Below are 21,921 nucleotides of genomic sequence, written 5' to 3'. Positions count from 1 at the left end.
GCCTAGTGCTGCCATGCATTTTTTGCACATTTTGTATTACAGTTCTCTTCTTGGACTCATACATAACCCTTCGGATTAAGGGGGGGGGATGTTGGACACCTAATCCTCTATGGGTTAGTGTGGAACCCGAATAGACAAAGAAATTCCAAGAGACCTTGGGATGTGGAACCCAATGGTCAAACCATGTACTATAAATGTATATGTTTTGTTAATAAAAAATGCACTCTCATGTTTTATCTTTCATACTCTTTCTGCCATGTGTGTGTTTAACAGGGAGAAACTGTCAGTTTGAGAACGAATGTGGTCGGATCTTATGCAGGAGGAGATCAAGGAGAGCACACGAGATGGTTCTTCATCCAAGAATGATGATGAAGAAAATCTGGCCTTAGCAAGTAAGGCAAGGAAAGGGAAGGGGAAGGCTACCCATTTCAAATCGAATTCTTCTCATGGAGGGAAGAAGGGTGACATGTCTAAAGTAAGATGCTTTAATTGTCACAAGATGGAACATTATGCGACTAATTGCCCATCGAAGCAGTCCAAGAAGGGATCCTTAGAAGGATCAGAAGTTCGAAATGGACTTTACCCTGGTCGCATGCATGGTGTCATCGACGATGGGTTGTCTGGTATCTTGACAGTTGAGCCTCATTCCACATGACCAGTGATAAAAATTTATTCAGTGCCTTGGAGGAGAAAGACCTCTAGATGCGCATAGAGATGGGTGACGACGGAAGGAATAATGTTTCAAGAGTGGGCACGGTTGCTTCTCAGAGGGAGAATGGAGCTCCTCTCATCTTGACAGATGTGTATGTCACTGGACTGAAGAAGAACTTGGTATCGGTTGCGATGTTGGAGAAAGAAGGCTACGATGTTGTCTTCAGTAAAGGAAAGGCATTCCTAAGACACATAGCCACGGGTCAGACCAAGAGGATAAGGAATCGGGTGAAGAATCTCTATAAACTAGAGGTAGATGATTATGCAGCATTGAGTACGAAAGCAGAATTGGTGCAAAGCCAGGACATTGGCGAGTTGTGGCATAGGCGGTTGGGCCATTTTCATCATGGGCCTTTGAAGATAATGCAGCAAATATCTATAGGACTTCCCAAAGGTAAACTTGAGCAAGTTGACACATGCAAAGGTTGTACCTTGGGAAAGTACACCAAGTCTTCCTTTCATGATCGAGACAGTCGAGCAGAGGCTATCTTAGAGAGAGTTCATACTGATTTGTGTGGACCATTCTCGACAGCATTCACAGTGAAACAAAGGTATTATGTGATTTTCATTGATGACTATTCTCGTAAATGCTGGATTTATTTCCTGCAGAAGGACCAAACTTTCACAAAGTATTGTGAGTTTAAAGCTTTGGTCGAAAAAGAGTCGGGGAAGAAGATCAAGGCCTTGAGAAGCGACAACGATGGAGAATATGTCTCTCAAGAGTTTAAGGACTTCTATGCAGCGGAAGGAATTAAACGAGAGTTGACGGCATCTCATAACCCACAGCAGAATGGGGACGAGAGGAAGAACAGAATTATTGTAGGGGCAGCACGGACAATGTTACATGACCAAGGCCTATCACTTCACTTGTGGGTTGAAGCATGCAACACAACGGTCTATTTTCATAATAGAAGCCCGCATCGCATACTTGGGATGAAGACACCAGAGGAAGCTTTCTCTGGTAAGATACCAGATGTGGGTCGCTTCAGGATCTTTGGCTCATCGATATATTGCCATGTGACAAAGGATGCACGAAAGAAGCTTGAGCCGACAGCAGAGTTGGGGATATTTGTGGGGTACAATGATACACCTCACAATTATCAGGTGTACTTGCCTATCAGTCGGAGGACAGTGGTTTGTAGAGATCTCAAGTTTGATGAGAAGAAGGACATGCGAGTTTCCCTTGAGAGGGAGCTCCAACTACAGGTTGTGGAGGAACTGTTGGTTCCTAAGGAGGAGGAGCCTCAGACTGATGCAGAGCAGCCGCATGCAAAGGTTCCAAGAGTGGAGACATCCACTCAAGCAGAGTCTTCCAGAGATGGACGGAAGCGCACAAGAGAAGTTGATAGATTGTTGGAGGATGGGAGAAAGAATGTGGGAGCACCATCTTCTCAGCACAAACAGAGGAGGTCACCTGAGAGGTACACTGGATACATGGCCCTTGTTGTGGAATGTGTTGAAACTGAGACATCTTCCTTTGAGGAAGCAATGTAGTAGCCGATTTTGGTTGATGCTATGGTGGAGGAGTATGATTCCATATTTCGTAACAGTGCTTGGGACGTGGTTCCGAAACCGGAGAACAAGTCAATTGTGAGTTCCCATTGGCTTTACAAGGTAAAGCAAGCTGTTGATGGTAGCGTGGAGAAGCATAAGGCAAGATTTATTGCCCGTGGATTTTCACCGGTCGAGGGGATTGACTGTGATGAGACTTTTTCTCTTGTCGCAAGGTATTCATCTATCAAATCTATGTTGGCACTATCAGCATAGATGGGTTGGAAGATCCATCAGATGGATGTGAATACTACATTCCTCAATGGCCAGATTGAGAAAAAGGTGTACATAGAGAATCTGGAAGGTTTTGAGACCTTCGATCGTGATTCACATGTGTGCCGACTCAAGAGAGCGTTGTACGGGCTAAAGCAAGCACCTCGTGCTTGGTACACCAGGATAGACAACTACTTCACCAGGTTGGGCTTCACAAAGAGTGAAGCAGATGCGAACCTGTACCACATTGTGCTGAAAGGTAAGTTGTTGATCATCGAACTTTATGTTGATGATCTCATATTCACTGGTGATGATCTGTTGATCGTGTCTTGCAAGGAGGACCTTACAAGAGAATTCGAGATGAAAGACATGGGTCTCATGCATTACTTCCTTGGCATGGAAATGTGGCAAAAGGATGGGGAGTTGTTTGTGTCTCAGGGCAAGTATGCCAACGAAATACTCAGGAGATTCCACATAGAGAAATGCAAGCCCATGCAGACTCTTCTCGCAGGTAACTGGAGGAAGGAGGTTGCTACTTCAAGAGAAGTGGTAGAGACTACTGTGTACAGGCAGCTTGTGGGTTCACGAATGTACTTAATGAACACATGACTATATTTGTGCTATGCGGTGAACCAGCTGAGTCAAGCAATGGTTCATCCTACCAAGATGTTTTGGAAGGCGGCAAAGCATGTATTGAGATACCTCATAGGCACATCTCAGTATGGATTATGGTACAGACGGATAGAGGGAGTGAAGCTACAGGGCTTCACTGATGCAGATTGGGCTGGGAGTCCATCAGATCGGAAGAGCACATCAGGAGGGATTTTCAACCTTGGGTCAGCGGCAGTTTCTTGGTACAGCAGGAAACAAAAGTCGATTGCACTCGGCTCGGAAAAGGCAGAATAAATGGCTACAAGTCACGCAGCATGTGAGGCCATCTAGATGTGGAAAATCCTAGTTGGTTTGTTTGATCATAGGGTGGATCCAACTATGATCTATTGTGATAATAAAAGTTGTATCAAACTCTCTGAGAATCCAGTGTTTCATGATAGGTCCAATCACACCAACATCCAGTATCATCATCTCAGAGACTGTGTAGCAAGGAGGATCGTGTTGCTGCAGTATATTTCGACATAGGAGCAAGATGCTAACATTTTGACAAAGACATTGTCAAAGTGTAAATTCGAGTTCCATAGAGACAGGATCGTGGTGGCAGATAATCTCTTTCTTGTTGAGGAGTGTTGAAATATGGCAACAATAATATTTCAATTTAATTTGTCCTTGAATTAAATCGTGAATTAAAATCGAATTTAATTTTAACAGCTACTTTAAATGAACATTTGTTAATTTTAGGTATGTTCTATGCTTAGAGCAATTTATTTCAATTTTTTCAATTAGCTCAATATCTTTTCCAGATTAGCAATCACATCAGCATAATAATAAATTGCAGATAGAACATAAACATAAATCGCAAAAGACAAGAGGACACAAGATGTGGCGCCAGCCAGGGACAAACCCCAATGTGGGGATACCCTTGATCAATTCTTCTTATATGTTCTTCAATAGTTCAGCAGAGAGAGAGATAGTACATATATATCAGAAGTCAACCTTTTGACTTATCTAAATAAAAGCAGAGATCTTCACAAGGAAGATGGCATATGAGGTAGCTTATCTGAACTAAGCTGAAGGAAAATTGCTTCCACTAATCCAAGGTGACTCCATCACCATGATGCACCTCATTGTGATGCACCTTATCTTCTCGCTGCACCTACCTGGGTTGCATCATGATGTACCTCATTGTGCCCATCATGTTGCATCTCATTGTAGCATTTATTATAATTGTGCTGCACCTTATCTTCTTGTTGCACCTACCTATGCTGCATCATGTTGTACCTCACTGTACCCATCACGTGCACTTTATAGCAACATTGTCACATCTTTATATTGGTTCACTATTTAGGGGATTCTCTATTTGCTGCAGCAGATTGCGCAGCCTTCATCATGGACTGGTTAGGCCATCAAGACAGTCCTACCAACCCTCACACATAGGTAGCGACATATCAAATACATACCTGGAACTTGTGCACTCTGTTATAGCATTAGATCACGGGTTAGGGCATCCAAACAGTCATGTTCAGCCCTTCTTCCAGCGACAATAGTCCTCTTAAATCTGCAGCTCATCAACCAGAGAGAACACTCATCATTCCATGCACAAGTTGCTCCACAAACCACCTAGGTTTGTCTTTCTTCAATGTGGATGCCTACTACACTTGCTCAACCCTGTCTAGGAGATCATTCTGCCTACAAACACACTTCATAAACCCTCAACAAGGCTCCCTTTCCTTCGCTACTGCTACAGGAATATGCGGCCTTGTTTTGGAGGGCCTAATACATCTCAGCCTCCAAAACAAGCCTCCCTTCCTACTTGTAACTACCCAAGGAAACTCGACCTGTTCACTTGTGAGGTTTCTTTTATTTCTGCGCAAAATTTCCCATCATGACCTCGGTCACCTCCCTGTAGTAACTCGGCTCCCAAACAGTCTAGGAGTCATAAACTATGCCTTCCTTCACCTTCACTGTGCTCCTCTCTTCTACGGCCAAAACAAAGCTCTTTATGCACCATAGATCTTGTCATAAGTTTGCGGCGAGTGCATATCGTGACAGCGGAATTAGGGCCCTCATAGATCAGCGTTGTAGGTCTCTTCTAGACATGTGTTTAGGGCAGCTTAGGGTCTCTTCTAGACCAGTGTTATAGAAACCTTCACTGCGTTAAAACCTTCTTCACCATGATAGCGTTAAGGGTTAGGGTATCTCCTTTAGCATAGAGCTTCTTTACATTAGGGCAACGTATATTTTTGGTGATGTCTCCTTCCACCAAAACCCAAACGAGTGGAGAGGAGAGATCACAAGAGTGTGTATAAATGACTTTCAAGGCGCCTTTATTTATGCTAAAACGTTGAGCATAAGTGGGGGCAACTTGGTCGCTGGCAGACCTTGACGAATTGTCCCATAACACAAATAAATTCATATTCCCATGAATACTTCTCGGGATCGAATGATCTTTAAATCAATCCTACACCTCTCGATGAAAGAAATCCAAGAAAAATATCAACTGCCATAAATAAGATGACCCACATGGAGTTTGCCCTAGTTGCCAATTTTAACAACATTACTATCATCACTCTTGCATACAACAAAAACCCATCCACTCCCACAGGCCCATAAACCCTGATATTTGCCTTGCCTCCTATACAACCAATACATTAACAACAAAATAATTTGATATATCCATCAGACATCAATCAATCCATTAAACCAACTGGGCGAGGAGAGAAACAAATTATTATGGAAGGAACTCAGTCACAGTCAACAATAACTAGGTGAGCTTGTTCTCGAAACCTAGGCTTTTCTCCATCTTCAGTCTAAACTGCTTGCGCCACGGGAAGAGCTAAAGTCTTTAGGAGAATTGAGAAGCCTGCGCATTGGTGCTTGACGCCAGTGTGAACCTAAAGTGGTCGGTTCTTAGATTGTCTTGTGAGTCTGTAAGTTTGTTTTATCTTGAGACTCAGTCTGCTTGTATGCCAGGTAGCCTATAGATTTGTTACACTTCGGCTAACTCATATCCGCAGATGCAAAGCAGGAGAAAAACTCGACCCAGACCTCTAAACTCTCAAACTCCCAAAAACGAATGAGTCTTACTCCGAAACCCCCAATATTTATAGTGTTCGAAGGGAACAAACATCCATGAATGGTCTATGTACAGACTGATGACTCAAAAGAAAGATTTTGATCAAATCTGATCATATCACCGGAAGCTAGATTCGGGCATGGGAGGACTGTCCCATGTTATCTCGTCCCTTCTCCTTTTACAGATAGCTAGAGGCATGTGGGGACCGAATCATAGAGTACTGACTGAACAATTGGTACTACAAAGTGGAGATTCCAAACTGAGGGAACCCACGAAAGCTTCATGAGAAAAGATATGCAAATCTCTTTTATTGTACAAATTACAAAATGGATATTACTAGATCAAGGGAGTCCACGAAAGCTTGTCCAACACCATCGTCAGTTGGAAAGACAACACTTAATCCATTGTATAATATTCTATTTGTGGATGTGTGTAACGCTGATACCTGAACCTTTCAACCAGGGAATTGTTAAAGTACTGCACTCTTATTTCTTTCTCTGATTCCCACATTTGCGAACTGTTTCTGTCAGGGGGTTCCAAAAAGTTGATGGGCTGGAAAGGATTTGATGAGATATCAACCTGGTGGTGGAAATCTTCATAATTGGTACTGGAAGATATCGTCCTTGCCTTGTAGTGGTTTGTGACAAACCATCTGATGTGACCACAGCGTCGGATTCCTTGCAAGAAAGAAAAACCACTTATGTTAGCAATATCTTCGACAGTCTTGTACACTATACCATTCATATGGGACCTTGGTTCACTAAAACCGGGAATTTTAAGCATGTGTAGTGTATACGGCTTAATGACCAAGGCTGAGAGTCCATATATTTGCCACCATTCGACGAACCAATCTGGTGTGGGGTCTTCTCGTTCTAAGGCTTCTGTTGTCATTCCTTCAAATAGAAATGAGGACTGTATAGAATAGAATAAGTTGGCTGAACAGTTTTGGAGGTTCATAGTTGTAAAGAAGGATTCTTTTTCTCTGTCGGGGTTATAATTTTCCCGATGAAGATGGTTATCAAACCTCCGAAGTGTGATGTGGCAACTTGTCATTCTGTCATCATCCTCATCATCTCTTTCAAGAGTATAGAGTATACTGCCAATGTGTTCCAAATACTCTAAAGCTTCCACTGATTCTTGATTCATTTCATCTTGCATTGTCTCTGTCCATAGATAGGGAATATCTTCTCGGTGTTTGATCTCTTTGATTGGATACCAATCTACATCATGGATAAGTACTGGAATTTCAAGCTCATAGCTTACCCATCCATTTGGTGTTTCAATTTCAACAGTACTTTCTCTCCTCCTGAGATAATTGCAATATAGACTTAATATTGAATGTTCAGATAGGGATTCCCTACTCAACATGTCTGCAAAACTATTCTTCTCTCCTTTAACAAATTCAATGTCAAAATTATACTGATTGAGTTGCATAATCCATCTTACCATAGCAGCATCTTCAAAGTCACATTTGTGGATAACAAAATTTAATGCTTGGCAATCTGTTCTAACAGTGAACTTGGTGTAGATGACGAAATCTCTGAATTTTGCTATTCCCAAACAACCTGCTCTAAGCTCTTTTTTCAAGCTGGACCAATTCAGTTGATTCTTGGCCCAAAGTCCAGATGCATACTGGCAGACTTCAGTCTCATTTTTGTTGCTGGGGTTCTTTTGACACAAAACTGCCCCCCATCCTTCATGGCTAGCATCTGTCATTATGATCTTCTCCCATTCTTCTCTAATAGGGGAGAGTGGCTGGATGCTTCTGACCTTTTCTTTTATTGTCTTGACTGCCTGAGTGCAGTCATTATTCCATGGAATTGGATCCTTTTGAAGCCTTTTATTTAACAACCTTCTTTCTTGTGCACTTCCAACTTCAACCTTATTTAACAACCTTCTTTCTTATAATTCAAACTTCCCAAAAATCTCTGCAACTGAGTTTTATCTTTAATTTCATCAGGGAAGTGATCAAAAAAATTTAGACTTCTTTGGATTACAGTATAAGATCCATATTGTATGTTGTAACCCAAGAAATCTATGGAACAACTTCATTTTGGATTCTGATAATACTATGCCCATTTCTTTGACTCTGCGCAGAAAGATTTTCAGATGTTTGATATGGTCAGCAATATTATCAGAATGAATTAATAAATCATCAATGTACTTTTTCAGGAATTCCTCCATTCCTTCAAAAGTCTCGTCCATTATTCTCTGAAAGGCTGAAGGGGCGTTGATTAGACCGAATGGCATGATATTCCATTCATAATGTCCTTCAGGCACAGAGAATGTTGTTTTCCATTTATCTTCTTCTTTGATTCCTACTTGCCAGAAACCAGACTTCAAATCAAATTTGGAAAATATTTTGGACTTGGATATCTGGGCAAGTATGGAAGATGGCTTAGGCAGAGGATAGGCGTCATAATCCAGAATACTATTAAGAGGTTTGTAGTTAACAACCAACCTTGGCTTACCTCTGGCTATCTCAGCATGTTTATTGACATAAAAGGCAAAACATGCTATAGGGCTCTTACTTTTTCTGATGAGTCCCTTCTTTAGGAGATCTTTGATTTCTATTTTACACATCTTCATCTGATCTTCGTTCATTGCCACTGCTTTAGATCTCCTCAGTTTTCCGCTGAAATCCTTCTTAAGAGGAAGTTCCACTTCCTGCTTTTTGATATGCCAGAAGGCATTTGGGTCGTCTGAACAACATTCTTTGAATTTAGCAGTGAGGTCTGCTATTTCAGAGGCATATTTTCCATTGTCCAAGTGTTCTTTTGTCTTCAAGATTTCCTTCTTTACTTCCATTTTTGCCAAAAGGTTCTCCAATCTTTCAATTCTCTTTATTCTATTGGGTGAATTGGAATTTATGAATGGAAAGAAAATTTCTTTATTTCCTAAATTAAAAAAATAACCATACCTCTGGCTACTTTCATCTAGCTTAGCTCCATGCTTCTTAAAATTCTGGAAAAAGGGAGTTCCGAGATACATAGCACAATCTATACCTGGAACTACTGGACAAACTAGATGTACTCCAATATTTTCAGTTAGGAAAACATCTATCTTTGCTTCATGTTTAGTGGCAATTTCACCACTTGCAGTAATGACTCTGGGGCAGGCAGTCGATCTTCGTAGATGCATACTCACTACTGTATTGCTGACGATATTTAATCTTGAGCCAGTGTCCAACAATACTTTCCAATACTCAAACTGTCCACCAACCTTTACTTTCATTTTGACACAATACATTACATCTCGGCTCATGGTATTGCATCCAAAATCTGTTCTATCTTTCTCTCCTTCTTCCTCTTCTGGACTACTTTGCTGGTGGATTTTTGTGATGACCGATTCTGAATGGAAAGTCTAGTTTTCTGTTTTCCCTGAAAGTTCAGGACCTTGTGAAGTCGAGGCAGAAGCCCATTGAGCATTCAACAATCTCACATTTAATTCTTCATGTTTTTCTATGCACAATCTTCTATTTTCTTTTATTGTTCTTCTCAGTTCCTTTATTGCCTGATGAACTGCAGGCAATGTTTGCCACAGATCTTCACCAAAATCTTCATTCCTGAACTGCCGAGTCAGAGCTTCAACTGAGAATAAGGTGGCAGGAGGCACATACCCTTTATTAGGAGACTTCTTTGATTCAGCAGGTCCTTGCTTCAAATGTTCTGTTAATAGGGATTTGTACATATTCTTTATCTGAGGCTCAGTAGCATTCATCATTTGTGCAAATATATTCCCGCTGGTCTCATCATAGTCAGAGTTCATCATTCTGACTGCATTACATTTACAGACATCAAGGTCACTGCAATCACAATCCCTACATTATGTGCAATGAGGGTCCCTGCAATATTCATTTTCAGAAGTATCTTCAGAATCAACAAAATTTAAATCATGTTCTGATTCTGAATCAAAAGATATTAGTTCATCACAACTACTTGGTAAATCAAAGAAATTTGTTTTTCCTTTTTTATTTCTATACTGGACTTTCTTCTTTGATTTGTCTTCCTTCTTGTTTGGACAATTTGGAGCTGTGTGGCCTTTCTTGTTACAATTGTAACAAATGATTTCTTTGTTTTTAGAAAACATCTTTGTATGCTTGTAAGGTTTAGCTTTGTGATGTTTTCTTTTTGGTTCTTCTTGGGAAAACTGAGAATTCTTTTTGAAATGCCTTTTCTTTCTGCGTTTATGCCCCTCAAAATTGCAAGCTTTGCCAAGGTGCCATTGCTTACAGAGTTGTTGATAGCCATGCGGCTTCTTAGGATTAGTAGCTGCTCTAGCAATCTTCATTTGTGAGCATAATTCAACAATGATGGCTTTAACAGCCTGCCTGATTATACCAAATTTGTAATCACCAACCTTCCCTGGTAATTTATTAACAATAGCAGAAGAGACCCACTAGGGAAGAGATGCTACAAAAATTTCCTTCCATTTTGGCTCAAGGATGAGATCTGGAGTCAGGGTGTGTAGCCTGTGGAGGAACTCATTGAAGTATTCTTCAAAATGTTGCATATTATGCAGTTTCATGGCAAGCAAAGTAATTGTTGTAATATCATTGGTTATTTGGGGGAAACCAATGAAGTTAACTGTAATGCCATAGAGGAGACTTCCTATCATATTACTGACAGGCATATGGGTGACGGGATCCATGTGGGTAGATCCGTTTTCATTAAGGACAACAATTTGTTCCCAAGATGTCAAAAGATTTGGGTGTTTGAGGGTTTCTGCTTTTAGCCAAGAATCCAAAGTGCCCTCAAATCCTCCAATAATCCTCCTTGTGGCATTAATGGGACCTATATCATCTGCAAGATAGGTCCTATAACAAACAAGCATGGAATGCAGAACAGACATAATTTCAGCTTCAGTGCAATTATCTATATTCCATGAATATGTAGCATTAGCAGACCAATCCTTATGATATTCAGAGTTCATAAGATCTCTGCGATCAGGAGCAGGATTCCATGTATCCCATCGGGATCTGGAAGAGGTAGCATTTACCTGATCTTCATTATCATCAGACTGTTCTTGGTCTGAGATGGAGAAATTATTGATACAAGCTTCAAGGTCTTCAATTTCTGGCTCAATATCAATCTTATGAATACTTGTATATCTTCCTTGTCTTTTTCATCTTTAGAAGATGAACCAAAAACAAAATCAGAGGAATCTTTACTAGTTTCTTCAGGTTCTTTAGACTTTGAGATTACTTGACTAGGACTGAAGAAACTGGGAATGGCAAATAAAGAGTAGGGATGAGTAGAAGTAGGGGGTGGAAAGGTTATGGAACTGGGCGTTCTTGTGAGGCTTTCCACAGGAGTAATAGAATAAGGAACAGAAGTCTTGGGTTCGGAAAACAAGGTTGCAGACTTGTATGCTTCTACCCGGGGCTTCTTTTTCAGAGATTCTACTCCTTTAGATACTTCCCATACCTGTTTCTTAACAATATCCAGTGAAGTGCTGATTTTGTCTATTTCTTTTCCATGAGCAGAGGCAGCCTCATGGATCTTCCTTTCTGTTTGTAAAGACAATCTATCAAGACTCTGAGCAAGAGCCTTATCATTTTCTGCTAGAGTGGTTACACTGCTATTCAAACAAACTGTGTTATAATCTTGCTTTCGCAAAATACTTTCAAGCATAATCTTCATTTCAGAATTAGCAGTTTCAATACTCTCAAATTTAGTTCTGACAAATTTTTCAAGACTGGACAGAGCTAGATTAGTCCAGTTGGTAGCAGCAATTGAATCTCTTGCTGCTAATGTAGGATCATCAGAATGTGATGGAAGTAACTTGTACAATTTTCCATCTTGTCCTCTTATCACAAAATTTTTCCAAGGGGGAAATTCTGTATCTGTCTCCAAGAGATTACCATCAAGGAGTTCCCACTTGTGTTTATTTGGAGTCCCAGTCCGCATCATATTTACATGGCGTTGGGAACAAATCTTTCTTAGTAATTTCTCACCTTCTGTTTGGACAGCAATCAGAGACCTGGGAACATTTGGCTTATTCATCATACTCTAAATTTTTGGTTGGAAAACATGAGCTTTCAAAGGTGGAGGAATTACTACTGGATTTTCTTTTAATTTTTCTTCTATAAATTTTTATGGATCCTTGATTCTCTTTTGCTTGGCTTGGTTTCTGAATTGCTTCATCAAAGATTGTTCTACTATATTTGCAAAAGGATAATTCCATTCATAGAATGATATCCATTGGTTTTTTCCCTTCATCCACTCTTTCCATTTCTCAACATTCTGTCTACTGAAGGCAGGGCGATCATCTCTTGGAAGAAATCTCACTTCTTTGAGGTACAAATGTTCCTTTTCATGTGTAAACATATCCCAATTGAACATTTTCTTTTTCCATTGATCTTTTGGATCATATGGACTAATACCTTTAGAGATTTTCAAAAAAACAATTATCTCTGAATCAGAAGGAATTTCTACATGCTTTGGAATTTTGTCAATAGGATTCCTTCTATATTCAGGAATAGGTGAAGAGTCAACATAGCCTAAACCACAAGTAGAAGAACCAGAGACTGTATGTACAAGCAGTTCTTCTTGCGGATTAAAAAACACAACTTTTTTGTAACTTTCTTCAGAGGAGTCAGACGGAGGAGTAAATCTGATCATGTTGATTCTATGACGGTCTGATGACTCACCATGTGGTGTTGGTGGTTCTGAAGAAAATTGGCAGAATGTTTTAGAGCAGTGTGGATGGTCACAGACTAAACTGAAAGGCTGAGAAGGGCATGGCTGTGAAAATAATCTTCTGATAGAATCATACATTGCTTGGTCAATTACAAACTGCCGAGGAGCTTGGGCTTGGGCAAGATGTAACTGGTTGATTGTTGTAGGGACTGAAGTTACTGTGGAGGAGGATCCACCACATTGAACTGTGCTTACTCTGGGGAATCTGGTGATAACTTTACCATCTGTTTCAGTAATGATAGACTGGGCAGCAGCGACAGATTTTTTTGTAGATTTTCCCCAGTTGTAACCCAATCATCTGGGGGACATAGATCTTTTCTAGACACATAAACAGGGGCCACCGGATTATAGGAAGAGTCATAATGTACAAGGGTAACTCTTCCGGAAACTTTTCCAGGAGAATACAAAACGGCAGGTATAGTAGTGTTATAGGAGAGTGGCTGGATGCTTTTGACCTTTCCTGTGAAGAGCATTCAGACCGACTCTTACCATCCCGAGATGGGCATACTGGTATCCTGATTTCAAAGCAGCTTGGATATGTTTTTGTTCTAACAGAGGAATAGTCATCATGACATTAAGGCTTAACTCTGTTTTGACTGATTTCTCTTTTAGTTTCATTTGACACAGCTCGGAAATTAAAAGGACCAAGATTTTTATATACATCAGTAGGTGAAACAGAAGGAAGTTTCCAATCTACGGTAGGACTATCTTCTTCTTCATTTATGCAAGCTTCATTGCCAGAACTTTCTTCATTATGACATACATCATACATTCATAATCTTAATTCGTGTTCATTTTGCATTGCATCAAAATATTTTGAACCAAACTTTCCCATTGACTCAGAACCACTGGAAGCATCCATTATTGATGTAGAAAAGAAAAATACCCGTTCAAAGACTTGCAGAATGATACCAAAGAAGAATTGTGACTTTCTTCTGTAGGAGAAATTGCGGTTTCTTCGCGTACCAAGGTACGAATTCTCGTCCAACGTCCTCAACACCCTCCAACGCCAACTCCGGCAACAACAACACCAAGCATATAAGTGATAATCATCAAAGGAGACTCGCTTTGGAGTTGATATACACATTCTAAAACATATTGCTTGCAGGACATCAAATTATAAATTGTAAGTCAGCAAGTAATAGAAAAGCACAAAAGCAAAATCAGAAGTATCAAAGGCCCAGGAGCCTGCAATCTATTTTTGTGAAGACAAGAATCCATACTCGCATCCAAAATAACATATTATCTCCATGGGATAATAAGGCGATTAACTATAACCTGAAAAACACATGATCAGACACCTAGAACCTCCACCGAGAAGCAAGGATAAAGACTCCCCACCATCCCCACACCCATTCATCATCCCCTTTGCAACAGAAAAATGCATACTAGTTATAACTTGTAAGTCATGAGCAAAACTAGCACATTTTCCCAGTAAATCGGGTTGTTCCTTTGACGTAATTCTGTGTTCTGTTATGTACTTAAGCGTTTGCAGCATTTCATATAGATTAATTTCCAAAAAAAGGATGCACGAGTACAAGCAACTTCTCTACAAAATATCTACACTTACAAAAACTCCATCTAGCGGTTTGAGGTACTGAAAGATCAAAGCCCTTCAGAGAACCATCTTTGTTTTCCCACACACAAAAAACCAATTACAAAATCGGTATTTTTGCATTATCGTACCAAACTAACATATATATATATATGTGCCGAAATATGTTAAACGTCGCAGCATTTTCAACATATAATGAATTTCAAACAGACCCTACTAAAATTTACACCAAACAGCATTTTCAATATATAATGAATTTCAAACAGAGCCTACTAAAATTTACACCAAAATATAGACAGCTAAGATAAATATCTGGATGTTATGACCTTGTGGCAAACTCGATAAACCATCTCTCTCTAAGATGGACCTGGAAAACACTTACAAGCAAAACCATTATGTATTCAGAACAAATACTCGTCATCAACAAATTCTGAAGTGCAAATGACCAAAATACATTTGAAAGCTAAAAACAAAGGGCACAATTCAGATAGAAAGGTCTATTAACTGCACTATTAAGGTCATAACTGGTACAAGAATCGTTGCATGTTCCAGTAATCTTGTAAGAGTTATCTAAGTTGAGCTAGAATCCTTGAATAGCAAAATTCATCAAGCACACGTTGATTCAATTTGACAGGCATGTGCAGCTCTCCATGCTCAAGCGGAACAAAAGAGGACCTAGAAAAAAATGAAGATATAGTTTGGCATACTATCCCTACGCTATTCCACGAATAGAACTGATCAATATAATGCCATCTCAGGATCAACAAATAGGAAGGACGATCTTTTCAAACAGATTCCACTGCATTATACTCAAAGAAAACAAGAACTTGTTTCTGAATGCTCCCCTAAATCCAACTTCGATAGAACGACTTCAGAAAAGATGGTCAGAGAACAGTATCACGGCGGAACATATTGAGAATAAATTTATAACGAAAAGATGGCACGACAGAAGGGTCTCCAAATTCTACGATTACATACCATTTTTTGGCCGTAGAAGAAACCCCTGCGCTTGCAAACGTTCTATTTAGAAGTAAAAACATCAGGCAAGAAACATGCGACAGTTTATAACGTAATCATACCCTCCAATGACATAGATTCGCTCTTCAGCGATTTCTTTAGAATTAATCAAAGATTAAAGAAATTGCGAATTTTATAACGTAATCATACCCTCCACTGACATAGATTCGCTCTTCAGAGATTTCTTTAAAATTAATCAAAGATTAAAGAAATTGTGCCATACAAGAACCAAAAACTCTTATCACACACCTGCAATAATGAATAAACAAGTGTTTCAAGAGTGTACTTCTCGTCTTGGTCTCCACTTAAACGAAGGGTTCGATGATTTGGCAAGTCCCAGAAGAAGCCAAAACTCATACAGCATATTTAATGTGCTCCTCTGTTGATAACCACCAGGACTAAATATACATTCTAATCTTTGACATAATAATGCATAATGCAACTTCTGTGGTCATTGAACACATTTTTTTCCATTCCACAGATCACAACGTGCTCAAAGCCTTTTGCATTGCTTTTCAAATGCTTTACAAGTTTTGGCATGTAAATAGCCCAATTTTACCGGTCTCCTGCCGGAAATCCTCTGAAGTTTTCTACATACCTTGCGAAACACTTCAAGGATTGGTATTAAAAGTCCCAATTTTTTTCTCACAGCATGCAAAACTAGAAAACCTTTTATGAATCATATATAAAATTTTCTTGCATTACTAGCCAAATTGCAAATTTCTGTGCAGGCATTCCTGAACCCCCATTAAATCATCTCATTTTCGTAACAGGCTACCAGTCAAGGAGCTCCTTCAAACCCTTGTGTGTTCCACGTAAACGAAGGGTTCAGCGATCATACAGCATATACAATGTGCTCCTCTGTTGATAACCACCAGGACTAAATTTACATTCTGTGGTCATGGAACACATTGTTTTTTTCTATGTTGCACAAGTTTCCAGTACGCAGGCACTTCCGATACGCGAGATACGCGAGAACGAGTATCTGGCACGGCTAGATGTATTGCCCAAATTTACAGGAAACATCATGTTGGGAGCCGCAATAATATAATATATTACAATTTAATATATATTAAAAATATAAATAAAATAATTTATTTATTTCCATCCAAAACTTCCAATCAAATTCCATCTTGCAAAGAAACATGTAAAAGATTGAACCTTCAAATATTGCCAAAAAAAAATCAAAATATTAATCCATCAACAATTTCTCAATCAAACAAAGAAACATGCAGAACTCCCAAACCGAAAAAAGGTTGTTATTACTCTATTATTAAGTGATTTCATGCAAAGCTATATGTTAAGTCATTGGTTCAATTCTTCGCCCTTGATGTAACCTCACCAATATTATATATATTACATCTAATTATAATAGAGATAAGAAAAAATAAAATATATATTAATAGTAATTAAAAAAATAAAATGATAAGAGTTTAAATCCAATGTTATTATAAAAGAGTTTGTATAATAAAATTATAAATTTCCAAGTTAATATATATTTTATACTTCAATAAATATGAAAATTAAATTAAAAAATGGTTTTTAATAATATTTATATTTCATAATTTCAACTATTTATTTTCTTTAGTATTCCATCTTTTGTCTATTCAACTCAGGCTATAATGATGGTTTTGCCAGTGGCCAACAATCTTCCTAAATTCTTTTATATCCATCCGCCATCCACGTATATGAGGAGAATGAATAGCTTTCCAATGACAAAGATCAGGATTGGCCAGACGCCTCATCTTCATTTGGATAGAAGGGCTTTCGATAAACAGTTGTTTCTCTTAGTTCCAGAGCCATATCCAAATATAAACCCAGCGGCATACCCTTCCCTTTGCACAGTTCCATCAGTTTAAGCAGCACCCAAGCTGGCAACGTCAAATACACCTAAGTTTGCACTTATTCATTGCAGTGAAGCTCCCAAAACGTCAAAATCGGTTGCAGTGAAGCTCCCGAAAAGCTCCAAAGTACCCGTTGAAGCTCCCGGCGATTTTGGAGCATTTCCAATCAGCTCCCAAGCTCCCAGGAACGTGGGAGCTTCGGGTACGTGCTCTCCAATGCCTGGGAGTGGTACCCGTGTAACTATGGTTTTTTTCCATTCCACAGATCACAACGTGCTCAAAGCCTTTTGCATTGCTTTTCAAATGCTTTACAAGTTTTGGCATATAAATAGCCCAATTTTACAGGTCTTCTCCAGGCAACCCTCTGAAGTTTTCTACATACCTTGTGAAACACTTTAAGGATTGGTGTCAAAAGATCCAAAAAAAAAATCTCACAGCATGTAAAACTAGACAACCTTTACGAAATCATACATAAAATTGTATTGCATCACTATCCAAATTGCAAATTTCTGTGCAGGCATTCCTGAACCCCCATTAAATCAGAGCTCATTTTGGTAACAGGCTACCAGTCAAGGAGCTCCTTCAAACCCCTGTGTGTTCCACTTAAACGAAGGGTTCCATGATCATACAGCATATACAATGTGCTCCTCTGTTGATAACCACAAGGACTAAATTTACATTCTAATCTTTGACATAATAATGCACAATAAAACTTCTGTGGTCATGGAACACATTGTTTTTTTCCATTCCACAGATCACAACGTGCTCAAAGCCTTTTGCATTGCTTTTCAAATGCTTTACAAGTTTTGGCATATAAATAGACCAATTTTACAGGTCTTCTCCAGGCAATCCTCTGAAGTTTTCTACATACCTTGTGAAACACTTCAAGGATTGGTATTAAAAGATCCAAAAAAATTTCTCACAGCATGTAAAACCGGACAACCTTTACAAAATCATATATAAAATTTTCTTGCATCACTAGCCAAATTGCAAATTTATGTGCAGGCATTCCTGAAACCCATTAAATCAGCTCATTTTGGTAACAGGCTACCAGTCCAGGATCTCCTTCAAACCCTTGTGTGTTCCAACTTCCAGCAAACCAGAACAGTGCTAGCCTTCAAAATCATGAAAAATATGAAGCATAGTTTTGGCGGAAAATTTGAATTGCTTCCAACTTCACTACTGAAACACGAGATGGAACAGTGGAAGAACCAGACAGAGCTCAATCACGCCACAAAAACTTGCAGACAGCATCCATATGCCCAAGAGAAACGAGATGGAACAGTGGAAGAACCAGAGATGGAGCTCAAACATGCCGCAAAAACTTGCAAACATCCATGTGTCCAAGACAATACACAGCAGTTGACAAGAGCTGGAATATTATGTTGTGGCCCCCAACAGTGAAAATGTATGATGTGGGCCATGAATTGTTCAAGAATGCCCCCTCCAAGCTTAATGGTAAGACGTTTCAGAGAAAAACAGAATTGCTTAACATTAAAGTAGAAATTATATGGCAAATGAAACGTTAAGCAATTTGAAAGTAGAATTTCTCCATATAAAGTCCAATGAGATTTGAACCGCTCTCAAACGTTTTCATATTATGGAGTTTGATGTGATTGGAACCACTCTCAAACATCTTGAAACAATTACTGGCAATGTTAAAAATTTAAATAAGATAAAGGAGAATGTCAACTTTTACATAAAAGAATAGAGAAATCTAGATATAGGAGAATGTCAACTTTTATTATTATAATAAATCACCAAGTTTACAAACTCATCAAAGCTCTATCCCCTCTCTTTGTTCTGTCTTAAAGGGTTGTCGAACAAAAAATCAGGTTGGGAAACATTTCCCCATGCATTTCCCCAAGTTTCGCCAGAACAAAGGATGTGTGGAAACATTTCCCCAGGCACCCCTTACCCCAGAGTATGGTTAACATGGGAAACACTGCCCCTGCCCTGGGGGACATGTCTCCATGGAACACTGGTTATTTTCTCTAAATCTAGAAAATGTACCAAGCAAAATATCAAACCAAACTTGCACTAGTACATTCAATATATGTACATTGGATTATGAAAACATTGGGCTTAATGTGCAGAATATGTCATGAAACAAGATTTTTCAGCCATAAGCAAATCAGGAAAGAAATAAAAGAAATATCCTGTTGTTAGGGAGGACGCATATAGGGATGAATTTGAAAAAAGTGAATTATCTAGCTGGGTGGGCCCACATAATAAAGAGAACATCCCACCCACAGAATCGACCCTCTCCCAAGACAGCATGAGAAAATATGAAACAGGGATCTCACAATGGATCACCGCAAAAAAATTGCGAAGACTTCTGCAGCAAAAGCACCTACACTTGAGGAGCCCATTCCAATCACTTGGATCCCAAAGAAGATATTGGGTTCCCCATTCTACACGAAGAGAAACCAGAGACAACAATTAATTATTCAGCATTGTTCAACTTTCTTGATGTACCTCCTGAAAAATACTCTGGGAGCTAAGTCAACAGATTCGTCCTAAACCCCCTGCGAATCCCGAATCCGGCGAATCCAACACAATTCGGTCCGGATTCGTGTCCAAATCACAGGACACGTCATGTCCGAGGGCATGTCGCGATTTTAGGACACGTGTCCGGTTTCCAAGACTCGCTAAGCTCAGCGCAGGAATGAAAAGGGCGTGTTTGTTCTTTAGATTTGTGCTGTTGGCAAGTGATTTGTGCTGTTGGCAAGTGATTTGTGCTGTTGGAGCAAGGAGTAAAGAATTTTGGCAACTTCATGATGAAAATGAAGATTAAGGAGAATGTCACTTTTATTTAAATTTTTAACATTACCATGAAATGACTCGGGATGTTTGAGAGTGGTTCCGGTCTCATTGGATTTCATATGGAGAAAGTAGAATTTTAGATTTCATTCAAAATCCAGCAGACTTGCCAGTTTTTCAGGATTTTAGGATTGGGGGATTGCAATGTTTCCATTGAATTTTGTCATGTATTAGGGTATGGAACTCGTATTTAATCAAGAGCACCAAACCAAGAGCTTCTGAATATGTCGCTCCCGCTCCCAAGTAACATTGTTCCTGATGATATGGGTCTGGACACCACTGTTGAGTCGGCATTGGCCAACATGGATCTCAATGATCCAGTGCTAGAGCCTGTTAGATTTGATGACAGGGGTCAACCTCCATACCAACAGATGCAGAGGCGACTATGGATACAGCGGAGTAGGAGGATGTAGAGGAGAGCAGTGGGGACCATGATGATGGGGACAGTGATGCTGATTCTGATGCTGATTGATGCCTTGAGGCTTGTATACCTGTAGTTGTTTTATATTTTCTATTTCTATTTGCCATTGGCATTGCACCAACACTACCTATGTAACACATTTTGATTTGATGACTTAATGAGAAAATTATAGTTGTCAGTGTGTTTATCCTACTATCTTGTAGTTGTAAGTTGTCTTTCAGTTATGAATTATGAATCATTATTTAAATTTTTAATAGATTTATCATTTATGTGACCATTATTTGAATTTTGTACGTACTATGCATGCTAATAGCTATAGATGAAGATCTATGTTTGAAATCAATAAATTTGTATCATTAATTAAAATTTGTGTAAGAAATATGAAAATATCTAATTTTTAATATATATGTATATTATATATATATAAAATAAAATAATATATAACGTGTCCTGTTCTGGGGGGTCAGCGTGTCCGAATCTGACACCACAAATCTCGAATCCTACGTGTCCCGGATCATTATTTTAAAAAACAGTCGTTTCGATACCGAAACGGCCGAGTTGATCCGAGCCGACACCCTCAGCCATGACTCGGCCTTTGAAACGGTACGTTTGGCCGAGTCATTCGAGTCATGGCTGACTCGGCCAAGTCACAAAAAGCCGGCCCATAACACGTTAAACAGCAATTTAATATTTTTTTAATGGATTTTCAAGGTGATTTCTGATTGGTTTGGACTCTAAGGTGTTATAGGAATTTGCTAAATGTCATTTGGGGTCTATTCCCCCTCGCAAACCCTATTTAACACACTCAAATGCTCTCTACTATTGATATGCTATTCAAATTTCATGGTAATGTTAAATTCTTAAAGTAAAAGTGACATTCTCCTTAATCTTCATTTTCATCATTTTACTTAAATTTTTAACATTACCATGAAATGACTCGGGATGTTTGAGAGTGGTTTCGGCCTCATTGGATTTCATATGGAGAAAGTAGAATTTTAGATTTCATTCAAAATCCAGCAGACTTATCAGTTTTTCAAGATTTCAGGATTGGAGGATTGCAATGTTTCCATTGAATTTTGTCATGTATTAGGGTATGGAACTCTTATTTAATCAAGAGCACCAATCCCTCTATGTACCTTGATGTTAGTGACATTGGCTGTCGAACTCCTACGGGATTCGCTCCCAAACCAGGAGCTTCTGAAAATGTCGCTCCCGCTCCCATTTTCGCTCCTGCTCCCAACACAAAGAAGAGAAACCGTTTGGATCAAAAACGGTTAAATGATCTAGTTTATGTCCAATACAACCTCCGGCTCTGACGAAACCATTTATTGAACAAAAGACCTGGTTCAGATCCCATTGTGTTGGAAGACATTGATCCAACATGAGATTGGGTAGTG

Source organism: Pinus tabuliformis, chromosome 1_1, assembly GCF_031772625.1.
Source record: "Pinus tabuliformis cultivar Carrire ecotype Pingquan chromosome 1_1, CPIR1, whole genome shotgun sequence".
Taxonomy (NCBI): domain Eukaryota; kingdom Viridiplantae; phylum Streptophyta; class Pinopsida; order Pinales; family Pinaceae; genus Pinus; species Pinus tabuliformis.
Note: the sequence above shows the minus strand (reverse complement) of the source record.